This window comes from Neoarius graeffei, chromosome 27, assembly GCF_027579695.1.
Source record: "Neoarius graeffei isolate fNeoGra1 chromosome 27, fNeoGra1.pri, whole genome shotgun sequence".
Classification (NCBI taxonomy): domain Eukaryota; kingdom Metazoa; phylum Chordata; class Actinopteri; order Siluriformes; family Ariidae; genus Neoarius; species Neoarius graeffei.
In genome coordinates this window covers 44,999,634-45,011,516 of record NC_083595.1, presented here as the reverse complement: position 1 = coordinate 45,011,516, position 11,883 = coordinate 44,999,634, and positions in this window count along the sequence as shown.

The window sequence follows — 11,883 nt, the reverse complement described above, 5'->3', positions numbered from 1 at the left end:
GGAGTAACCGGCTTCACCAGACCCAGCAGCAACTCCCTTAGCAACATTGCTAGCAATGTTGAAGCTGAGGCTCCTTCACCCTCGGAGTTGTCATCACCCAGTACCTGCGCGGATGTGACACTACACGAAGAGCCTACCAATCAGGAGGAAATTACAGGTAGAGTCTTGTTTAAGTTATAAACGTTGTCAAGTGGGGTTTTATTGTCATTTCAGCATAAACAGTAGGGGAGATTATGTTCCCACAGCACTGAGCTAAGCTACAGTTACCTTGTGATGGCGAAATAGCTATTCCACTCGGTTGATACCAAGGTCTCTTACTAAACGATGGAACATAGGTTTGACCCATAGACTATACAGTCATTGGTTTGACCAACATAGATTTAAATTCTGCTACAGTAGGTAGTACATGTAAAGAAAGATGTTTGGAACAAGCTGACCTAAATACTATGTTGTGGTGTGACTACAGTTTCTAATAATGAAAACATTGGTCTGATTTTTTTTTTTAAGTTTCCTTGATCCCTGAACCGGTTGTGGAGGACTCCCAGACATCTGCCACCACCACCAGAACCACCACCATGGCCATGGTGCTTGACAAGCAATACAACAACCTTCATCTGGAGGAGAAAAAACTCCTTCTGGAGATTGAGGTCTTGCAGCTCCAAAAGGAAAGACTGCAACTTAAATTGAAGAGACTCACGCAGATGGAGGAGTGATGTAGTAATGTGTGTATGTGTGTGAGTGTATGAGAGAGAGAAGTGATGAGTGATGTAATTATATGCATAAATGAATTGATATATTTATATTATTTATATATATTTATTAGTGCTGTCAAAGTTAACGCGATAATAACGCGTTAACGCGATCTCAATTTAACGCGATTTTAAAAAAAATAGTGCCGTTAACGCAAATTCTAATTTGGCCCTGCAAGTCACCCGTAGTTCCTGTTGAGGCTTGTCGCGCGCTGCTTCAATAAGAGTACGTGTGAGTGATGGAGAAAGCCACAGACATATAAACATCCTCGCCGCCATATTGGATGGGGCAAAGTGGAGATTCTTCAACCGTCTCTGGTATAGCGTCTAGACAGTAGCCGAGAATAAAGATGCCTCATTCATGTGCTGCGTTTAACTGTACCAACAGGTTTACCGTCCAAACAAGATCACATGGGATTACCTTTCACAGGTGAGACTGGAAAAATACTTTTCAATACTGTTCCTTCAGTCTTCAGGTTCCCAGCTCATCTCCACCGGGGAGGTGTAGAGTTATAAGCAGTGAGAATTAGATAATACAGTGCCACACTATGATGAACGTTTTTGAACGTATGATGAATGTTTTTATTTTTGTTATCTGTTTTTTTCTTCTTTTATGGCAAATACTTCTCTTCAAAAGAAACTAATGAAGAGTAAAATAAAACATTTTTTTATTTTCACAGTGATATGCACTTTATTTTTCATCCCTTGGTTTTCTCATCTTATATGGAAGTTATGGATGTCAGTGGCTGTGACAAGACGTGTTATGCTCTGCAATAAAAAAAAAAAAAAACATTGGTACAAAGCAAGCCCATTCACTTTTTTATGCTGATAAGAGAATTACAATGGTTTTTCATGTGACAAAAATGTGCGATTAAATTGCGATTAATCGCGAGTTAACTATGACAGTCGCGACATTAATTGCGATTAAATATTTTAATCGCTTGACAGCACTAATATTTATATTATTTATAAGTAATAAAATGAATAAGCTGGCATTACACTGTTTGTTCTTTATTGAATACTTTATAGTTAGATTATAATAGCCTAAATGTGTGTATTACATACTTGCAGTGTACTTCACTGCCTTAACATTTCAAGCTTTCTTGTAGTTATTGACATTGATGGCACTTATGGCTTGACTGGTTTTTTTTTAATTAAATTTTATTCATTTAAGAAAGTATGTCCAGTAATAATAGTAACAATAGTAATAATAATAACAATAGTAATAATAACAAGAACACAATAACAAGAACAACACTATAATAATAATAACACACACACACACACACACTGATTCACACACTATTTCGCTAACACACAATGCAAGTGGTTTTTAGTTTCTGTTGGAGATTGGTCAGTCTTGTGCATTGAAGATTCTCTCCACATACATTTGGCACACAAATCGACCAGCTCCTTGCTGGTCCTCTTCATCCTCTCTGTCCTCTACACTGTGATGGACATAGCCCTTAGACCCATATTAGACTGGGGGGAGGGTGTCTTACTTTTTAAGCCTAAAATTAGACTTAAAAAATTAGTCTTAACTTTTGTGAAACTGTCTTACTTGCATTAGACTGGTCTATAAAGAAACTTAAGACCAATCTTAACCCATAGACCAGTCTAAACTACTTTAGTGAAACCGGCTGCAGAACTGATGACATTACCTGGGTCTTTTGCAGCTCGAAGAACACTGAGTCTGCAGCAAGCAGAGCAGACAGACAAGGACAAGTTCTGAACATAAAGCCGATGAGGTAATCTCACTCTTACACACACGTAAACACACATGCTTACACTTTTAAGAGGGAACACACACACACAAGCATGAATATATTAATGCCAGATAGGCAGCATTTTGGAACAGGACCCCTGGAGAGAGGGAACGTATCCACTGTGTGTCAGGCTGGGGAAAGGATTTGAAAGCTCATAGGGACTGAATGCTTAGTTTAGAGAGAGAGAGAGAGAGAGAGAGAGAGAGAGAGAAGCATGCACATACACATCTTGCAACATGTATCCCTGCACCTACAACCTGCGTAGATTGATTTTTCGTCGCCTATAAATCACATTAAACTCATTAAGACTTCAGTGTGATTATTTTGGATTCCTTGTCGTGAACGATCACACAGTTTGCCCTTGCCTTTTCAGCAGGGATGATTACAGCAGTGAAAAATTCATCTCCTCTGGCAGCTTGTCAACTGCACCCAGTGCACACCTGGGTGAATATTTTACAGTAACTAAAAGCAATTCGGAATAGCCATGTATATTTCATCTGCAGCTACACACACACACGCACACAAACTCATACTTTTTGATGCCTTGGGGAATAATCTACCATATCTATGGCTCAGAAAGGCATCAATATTTGAATTTGGCTTAAAAAAAAAGTAAACACAGATTCAAAGGAGGCCACAGGCTGATGTTGCTCTCTCTCTCTCTCTCTCTCTCTCTCTCTCTCTCTCTCTGTCTGAGCTCATCGCTCTTTCACTAAATCCATTTTGAACAGACATCGAGCCACTCACACACTCCATTTATATCAGTACATCTGTGTTTAGATTAAAATCTGTCCTGCACTAATTTAAATGTCAGTACCAGTCTGATTGCTCTATGATTGAAGGTTCTCTCACTCTATTTCCACATCTGCCTCTTTCCTCCTCTCTCCCTATTCTTTTCGTTAACTATTTCTCCATCTGTGTAAGTGTGAGTGAGTGTGTGTTGTGCCATAAACAATCAAAGAGCCCTGTTTAAGCATGCACAGTGTTTTGGTGTCCCCTTATGACACACAAATCATTTACATGCTTCTCTCATCAAAGGCATCTCCTTTGGTCTCCGCTGAGATGATCGCATCTCCAGGGCAAGGAGTCTAACCTTTCCGACTTGCCAAGAAATGTGATTAATTTTTTAACTACAGCTGTGGACCTATTATAGAGACGGAAAGCAGCCGTGGGAGATGAGCCCGCTTCCCGCAGCACCCGTAATGGAAAACGTAATTCCATCAGTGTTTACAAGTCGCTGCTAAAAGAGACATGGAGAAGAGCAAAAAAGCATTAAATGACAATAATTTTGTTGGCCGTTCCGGTTCAAATCCACACACGAAGCATCAATCAGAGGCCTAGATCTATCACGTGCCTCTTTCGCTTCACTAGTCACATCAGAAATCAGAGCAGTGACACAATGGAACAACAATTGTGCAGTAGCATGGGAGTCCCAGTGCTGCTTAATGCATGCATAAATAAAAGATGATGGATTCATGTTCAATAATTAATCATAATATTTCCATCACGCAATCACAGCAAGGTGTAAAACGGCACTGTTATGAAGTACTTAGTAAAATTAACTTCTGTTTCAAACAAATTGATTAATATTACAAAACTGCTTTCTTCAGCTGACTTTGTACTAGACAGAATTTTGCTGTTACAGAGGGGGAAAAAACAAATCGGAATTCGTTGGATTCTTAGGTTGTGATTTGAAGTCAGTCATCTTAGATTCAGTGCCATTACAACCCAAGACAGCCAACGACAAAGTTCTTGCAGTATCAGAATGTGAACGCTGCTCCTCTAAAATTCACCAGTAGTAGGATGGTATAGGATGGATAAACTTACAGGACAACTACAAATATGCAATTGGTGATAGAAAAAAATGAAATGGAAAGATTTTTTTTTCTATTTAACAGACCAAAAAAAAAAATCCTTATTAGCTCATCCGGCCAACAGGCGATGAATTTATGCCATCATAAATGATGTTGTCCATCATCCATCCAGCATCATCCACATTTCACAAAAATTGCTCCTTCTCTTTCAATTTTTCACCGATTTTTACTCTTTTTGGCAGGAAGGTAGGTCTGCCTGGGGTGCATATAGCTTCTACCCAAATTTGAATAATTGCAATTAATAATGATGATATGGAGTAATTAAGCCCTAATGAGCAATTTCACACACATCACTTCTTCTCCCTTAATTCTTCACCGATTTTGATTCTTTCTGGCATGAAGGTAGGGGTACCTAGGGTGCATATAACTTTTACCCAGATTTGCTTCATTACAATTATTAATGAAGTTATGGACTAATTAAGCCTTAATGAGCAGTTCAACAAAAAAAATCAATTCGTCGCCTCATAGCAAGAAGGTCCGGGTTCGAGCCCCGTGGCCGGCGAGGGCCTTTCTGTGCGGAGTTTGCATGTTCTCCCCGTTTCCACATGGGTTTCCTCCAGGTGCTCCGGTTTCCCCCACAGTCCAAAGACATGCAGGTTAGGTTAACTGGTGACTCTAAATTGACCGTAGGTGTGAATGTGAGTGTGAATGGTTGTCTGTGTCTGTGTGTCAGCCCTGTGATGTCCTGGCGACTTGTCCAGGGTGTACCCCGCCTTTCACCCGTAGTCAGCTGGGATAGGCTCCAGCTTGCCTGCGACCCTGTAGGACAGGATAAAGCGGCTAGAGATAATGAGATGAGATGAGATTATTTTATCAAAATTATTCATAATTCAGTGTGAAATTGTCCAATAAATGCGAGAAGTGACGACGCGATTGCCTACTTCATGGGCGCAGCCATCTTAGAAGACTTCATGCCAGTGGTGGCCTCTGATTGGCCAAATGGATATGTCTGGTTTTGAGAAAAATCAGTGATGGCGCTTGATGCATTTTTGAATGAAAGGCTGCAGTGCAGTGTGTAAATCAATGGCAGATATCGTGTTTTGGTGAAAACTGAATATGGTATGAGTAAGAGCTGATAATTGCTGATGATTTGGTGGCGGGAGTTTCAATTTTTCAAATTTGGTGTTTATCGCGTTTTGGAACCAAACTCGTAATGCATGCACTTCTTTCAGTACCTGCTTATAAAAGCACCTATTGTCAGAGGTCTTTTTTTTCATACATACACCAAAATCTGGAATGAGATCCTCTATCAAATTAGAACACTACCATCCATCACACATTTTAAAAAGGCATACAAACTCTTTCTGTTTGACAGTTACACCTGCAATCATTGATCTATTCTCATATTGGTCAGGTTATTTTTTTTTATATTACTTTTATCCTCTCCCCTTATGTAGTGGTCTGTATTGTTTTCATTTCTGTTGACGTCCTTAATTATGTTTTGTTTTGTTCGTATTGTCAATGTGATTTTTGTCTTGATTGTATTGTGATGTGATTTTTGTCTTTTAAGGGCTGCAGAACAGGAACCTGCTGTAAACCAGTTTGAACTGAGTCAAGCCTGTTTAACTGTAACCGAAATGTTACTTTTAATCTTTTCCTGTATAATAAATAAATGAAATGAAATTTAATTTTATTTTATTTATGCACTGATGAAAACATAACATTGTATTTGTTTATGAATAGTTATTTATATAGTTTATATTACTTAGTTCTTATGAACATGAAATGTCAACTTAACATGTCCCTAATGCGTCAGAAACTGGAGCTTTACTCATAAGATATACCAAAGAAAAGAAAAGAAAGACATGTTACAACTGACCTTACTCTACCTTACAAATATGCATTTGTTGCAACAGTCCAATTCTCAATACACAAGCTTGGACATCTTTCGAAAAGCAACTTGGCCAGAATTCACTTTGTAGTGCATGCTTGTACGACGTCTGAACTGATTCACTTTGTAGTGTGCGCTCTCCCACATCCACATTCAAACTGGAAAAAAAAAGAGCATAAGGGCTGAGAGTTGAGCATGAAAGCAGAGGAGACGTCCCGTTGTGGTGCTGCACATGAACACATATGGAGCATGTCCCTAACAGATGAGCATCTGAGGGGTTGACACGGCTTCTAACATGACCCAGATGAGTGGGCCAGCACTCGCCGAAACGCCAAAAGACCCTTTTGGCCTGCTGATGGGCACAGGACAGCTAGTCTGAGTCCAGAGCATGAAACCAGGAGCCAAAACACAGTGTTACATTCCAAGTACACAGATTGTGTCATAGGGCTGTTTTAGTATTCCCCTTATACAAGATACATGCAGGAGCAAAAGTGGGAAGGAAAAAAAACCTGGCAGCATCACATCATGAGAGAGAAACATCAGAAAGCTCCATCACAACTCTGACCAGGAAGAAGTGGTAACTGAAAATGAGCGAGTGACTAATATATAACAGTTATTCCACGAAACCGGGTCGTACATGAGCTGATAGCCGATGAGGCGCGTAGCTCCGAGTCGCCTATGACGAAATTGAGTTAAATAACTGTTTTATTCTATCCACATTCACTGGATTTTGAGAAACAAAGCATTTTCATTTTTATTTTTTTGCAAATTCGATAAATAAAAACTTTATACAAAACATCCAACAAAATCAGTTCCACTTAGAATGTAAACAAACTGGCGAAATGACAGGAGCAATTTGTGAAAAATGCTATAATAATAATAATAATAAGAAGAAGAAGAAGAAGAAGAAGAAGAAGAAGAAGAATTCTTGAATTTTTTTTAAAGATGTGTTCTTACCATCATATACTTTTATTCCATATTTTGTTACTTTTTTTTTTTTTTTTTGGGGGGGGGGGGTTGAGTTTTTATTTTGTCCTTGGTTAGTTCAGTTACATGGTCCGCCATTTTCTTCTTCTTCTTTCGGTTTTATGGCGGTTGGCAACTAGCTTCAATGGTGCATTACTGCCACCAGCTGGACTGGGGTGTGATACTTGAGTTTAAAGACAAACAAACCTAAATTATTTTAATTAGACCTGTGTTCCTTAAGAAGATAAATACATATTTGAAGCAGATTTCACCTGTACTTCTTTGCAGAATGTCCTCCAAGTTTAACTCTAATTGTTTCCCTTGCAACTGTAAAATTAATCTTTGTCTTTCTTCCTGGTATTTAGGACATTGCAAAATAACATGCTCTGTAGACTCTGGGCTGCCACAAAAATCACAATTTCCATCTACATGCTTTTTTATTATCACCAAATAACTATTTAATCTTGTGTGTCCAAACGTCATTCTCGAAAAAGCATCCTCCTCTTCCTTACTTCTGTTGGTGTTTCTACTCTTTCCCAATTTGTTCTGGATATTATAAAACTGTCTCCCAGTCTGGCCATTGTCCATGCCATTTTCTTCTTCTTCTTTAGGTTTTTTTTGGAGGTTGACAAACCAACTTAAAGGTGCATTACTGCCACCAACTGGGCTGGAGTGTGGAACAGGTAATATTTGGTGGAAAAAACCTACAGTGGGGCAAAAAAGTATTTAGTCAGTCACCAATTGTGCAAGTTCTCCCACTTAAAAAGATGAGAGAGGCCTGTAATTTTCATCATAGGTATCCCTCAACTATGAGAGACAAAATGAGAAAAAAATACAGAAAATCACATTGTCTGATTTTTAAAGAATTTATTTGCAAATTATGGTGGAAAATAAATATTTGGTCAATAACAAAAGTTTGTCTCAATACTTTGTTATATACCCTTTGTTGGCAATGACAGAGGTCAAACGTTTTCTGTAAGTCTTCACAAGGTTTTCACACACTGTTGCTGGTATTTTGGCCCATTCCTCCATGCAGATCTCCTCTAGAGCAGTGATGTTTTGGGGCTGTCGCTGGGCAACACGGACTTTCAACTCCCTCCAAAGATTTTCTATGGGGTTGAGATCTGGAGACTGGCTAGGCCACTCCAGGACCTTGAAATGCTTCTTACGAAGCCACTCCTTCATTGCCCAGGCGGTGTGTTTGGGATCATTGTCATGCTGAAAGACCCAGCCACATTTCATCTTCAATGCCCTTGCTGATGGAAGGAGGTTTTCACTCAAAATCTCATGACACATGGCCCCATTCATTCTTTCCTTTACACGGATCAGTCGTCCTGGTCCCTTTGCAGAAAAACAGCCCCAAAGCATGATGTTTCCACCCCCATGCTTCACAGTACATGGTGTTCTTTGGATGCAACTCAGCATTCTTTCTCCTCCAAACACGACAAGTTGAGTTTTTACCAAAAAGTTCTATTTTGGTTTCATCTGACCATATGACATTCTCCCAATCCTCTTCTGGATCATCCAAATGCTCTCTAGCAAACTTCAGACGGGCCTGGACATGTACTGGCTTAAGCAGGGGGACACGTCTGGCACTGCAGGATTTGAGTCCCTGGCGGCGTAGTGTGTTACTGATGGTAGTCTTTGTTACTTTGGTCCCAGCTCTCTGCAGGTCATTCACTAGGTCCCCCTGTGTGGTTCTGGGATTTTTGCTCACCGTTCTTGTGATAATTTTGACCCCATGGGGTGAGATCTTGCGGGGAGCCCCAGATCGAGGGAGATTATCAGTGGTCTTGTATGTCTTCCATTTTCTAATAATTGCTCCCACAGTTGCTTTCTTCACACCAAGCTGCTTACCTATTGCAGATTCAGTCTTCCCAGCCTGGTGCAGGTCTACAATTTTGTTTCTGGTGTCCTTTGACAGCTCTTTGGTCTTGGCCATAGTGGAGTTTGGAGTGTGACTGTTTGAGGTTGTGGACAGGTGTCTTTTATACTGATAACGAGTTCAAATAGGTGCCATTAATACAGGTAACGAGTGGAGGACAGAGGAGCCTCTTAAAGAAGAAGTTACAGGTCTGTGAGAGCCAGAAATCTTGCTTGTTTGTAGGTGACCAAATACTTATTTTACCGAGGAATTTACCAATTAATTCATTAAAAATCCTACAATGTGATTTCCTGGATTCTTTCCCCCCATTCTGTCTCTCATAGTTGAAGTGTACTTATGATGAAAATTACAGGCCTCTCTCATCTTTTTAAGTGGGAGAACTTGCATAATTGGTGGCTGACTAAATACTTTTTTGCCCCACTGTATATTCTTTTAGCTATTTCTGTTTCTTTTAAATACTTGATAACAAAGTGATATAACTGACTCGATGCACTCCACCATTTTGTTTTCTCTACTCACAGTATATGAGCTGATATCCTAGTAGTAGAGCCAATCAGAGTGGGTGATTGCTCATATCCAGTGAATGTGGATAGAATAATAAATGTATCACATTTTTTTTTTTGTATTTAGAATTTCACTATATATAATATATAGTTTACTTTAATACAGTATCTTAGTTTAGTATCTTTTTTTTTGGTATCTAAGCAAACAGGCTATAGTCTCATGATAATATTTTCAGTGAAAATTATGTGAAATACATATATGTTATTTACCAGCTTAAGGTCAGTCCATATCATGAAATACCGTGACCGAGGTCTTGAAAGTACTGACCGACCTTAAGCTGGTAAATAATATATTTATTTTTTTCTTTACCAAATTCTAACAGAAAACGAAAGCGCCCGAAAGGGAAAACCGAGCCGAGCCGCCATTTTGAATCCTCATTCACAGCTGTAATGTAAATGGCTTCCTCCTCGGTATCCAAGTGCACTTCCATGGCAGGAAAAAAACTACATTTTGCCGCCTATGTAGTCCCCTATTTATACAAAATTGAGTCATTCAGGATTCAGCCATGTTTTTGCTCGGCGTTAGCAACAGTTACAGGTTTTTAGCTTTCTCCTGAAATGTTTTCTTTTATTTCTTCTTCCTCAGGGTAGTAAAACTCACTTTCACTGTGAACACTGTCGTTATCGCTATCCATGCTGTAAAATGAATGCTATTCTCCTGAGAAATGCTGGCAAAAAATTATAATATTTTTGATAATCTTATAAATAAATCTTACAAAAAAAAGATAAATGTTGACAAAAAATGCTACTATGTTTGTTGTTGTTGTGAACAAGCGAGTCGCCAGAGGTCCATAACCAGGGTCCGTAACTGGGGTCCGTACCGTAGGATACAGACCCGCTCACCAGCCAATCAGAGCGCAAGACTTGATGGAAACCGGACCGCAAAAAAATTAAATCAAATTATTGGATTCTGGAGATCACTGGAAATATCTTTTCAGCAAGACTTGTTAAAGGAAGCTTTCTTAGCTTTTAATAGTTTTAAAAATTACAGAAATGTCTTATTTTTACTCAGTTTTAAAATGAATGTTACCCTAGTTTTACATGCTGTAACATGTGCTGCATCTAAAAAATAATTTTCAAAAAAATCACATTCTGATGTCTTTTCTGACTGTAAGGGAAGGCAATGCAAGGCAAATTTATTGATTTAGCATTTTATATGCAAGACAAGACAATTCAAGGTGCTTTATAAATAAAAGGAACAAAAAATTAAAACCATAACAATAATAACAATAATAATAATGACAATAAATAATTGAAATGATAAAAGATAATATGAATACAAAGAATTTAAATAGAATACAAAGTCGATTAAAGTGCCATTTGAAAGAGAATAATAAAAATATAGACTGTAAATTTAAAACAACTTCAGATTGTCGTGTTATCTTGAGGACTAAATTATTCGGTCCGGTAGCATATAGCTGATGTTACGTCTTCCATTTTAAAGTATGTGCAAGTGATTGTGACTCAGTGGTGCATCCAAATTCAATATAATCCAGTTGGGAATTTGTATTGACTTGGAAATAAGGAAAGAGAGAAACAGAGACACCAAATCGCTTCAACTTAAAAGAACTCTTGCAGTGAAAAAAAAAGAATGAAGAAAAAAAAACAATTTACATGCAAATCAAAGTTTATCAACTCTATCTCTATTCATGCTGTTCTTTGATGCATTTGCATCCGCATGCTCGAAAGCATTCATGTAAGCAAGAGCGCCTGTACACACACTTGGGGAGACAGAACGAGACAGAAGGAGTGTGAGGAGAGAGACTGAGACAGAGACAGGCGGAAAGAGACGAGAGACTGGATCCTCCTGTCAGCAGCATGAGACAGCTGTATGTGACAGAGCATGAAATGAAGGCAGACTGCAGAAGCACAAGCCTTCGCCCATCGCAGCCAAACAGACCGTACCACCGGGCCACTCTTCATCTGCAGTCAGACCTGAAAAATTAACACCTCCTCCCTGATGCACAGAGATTTGCAGGCCGAGATAGGCAGAAATAATCCTGTTTGAGCGCACTCTCACTGTAAGAGTTTGCCACTAAGTCCCTCGGCTTTCCTTCATAAAGAGTCTGTGTCAATATACTGTCGAGTCTAATCCTCCACATGAGAAAAGAGAGATGTCAAGAGGAGTTAAAAGAAATCCAGGGGTGGATACGCAGGCCTAGTCAAGTTCAACAAGCTCCACTCAGGAATCATTAAAGTGTGCAGTGCTCCCTAATGCCACTAGAGGGCACTCTTACTTCTCTCTGGGA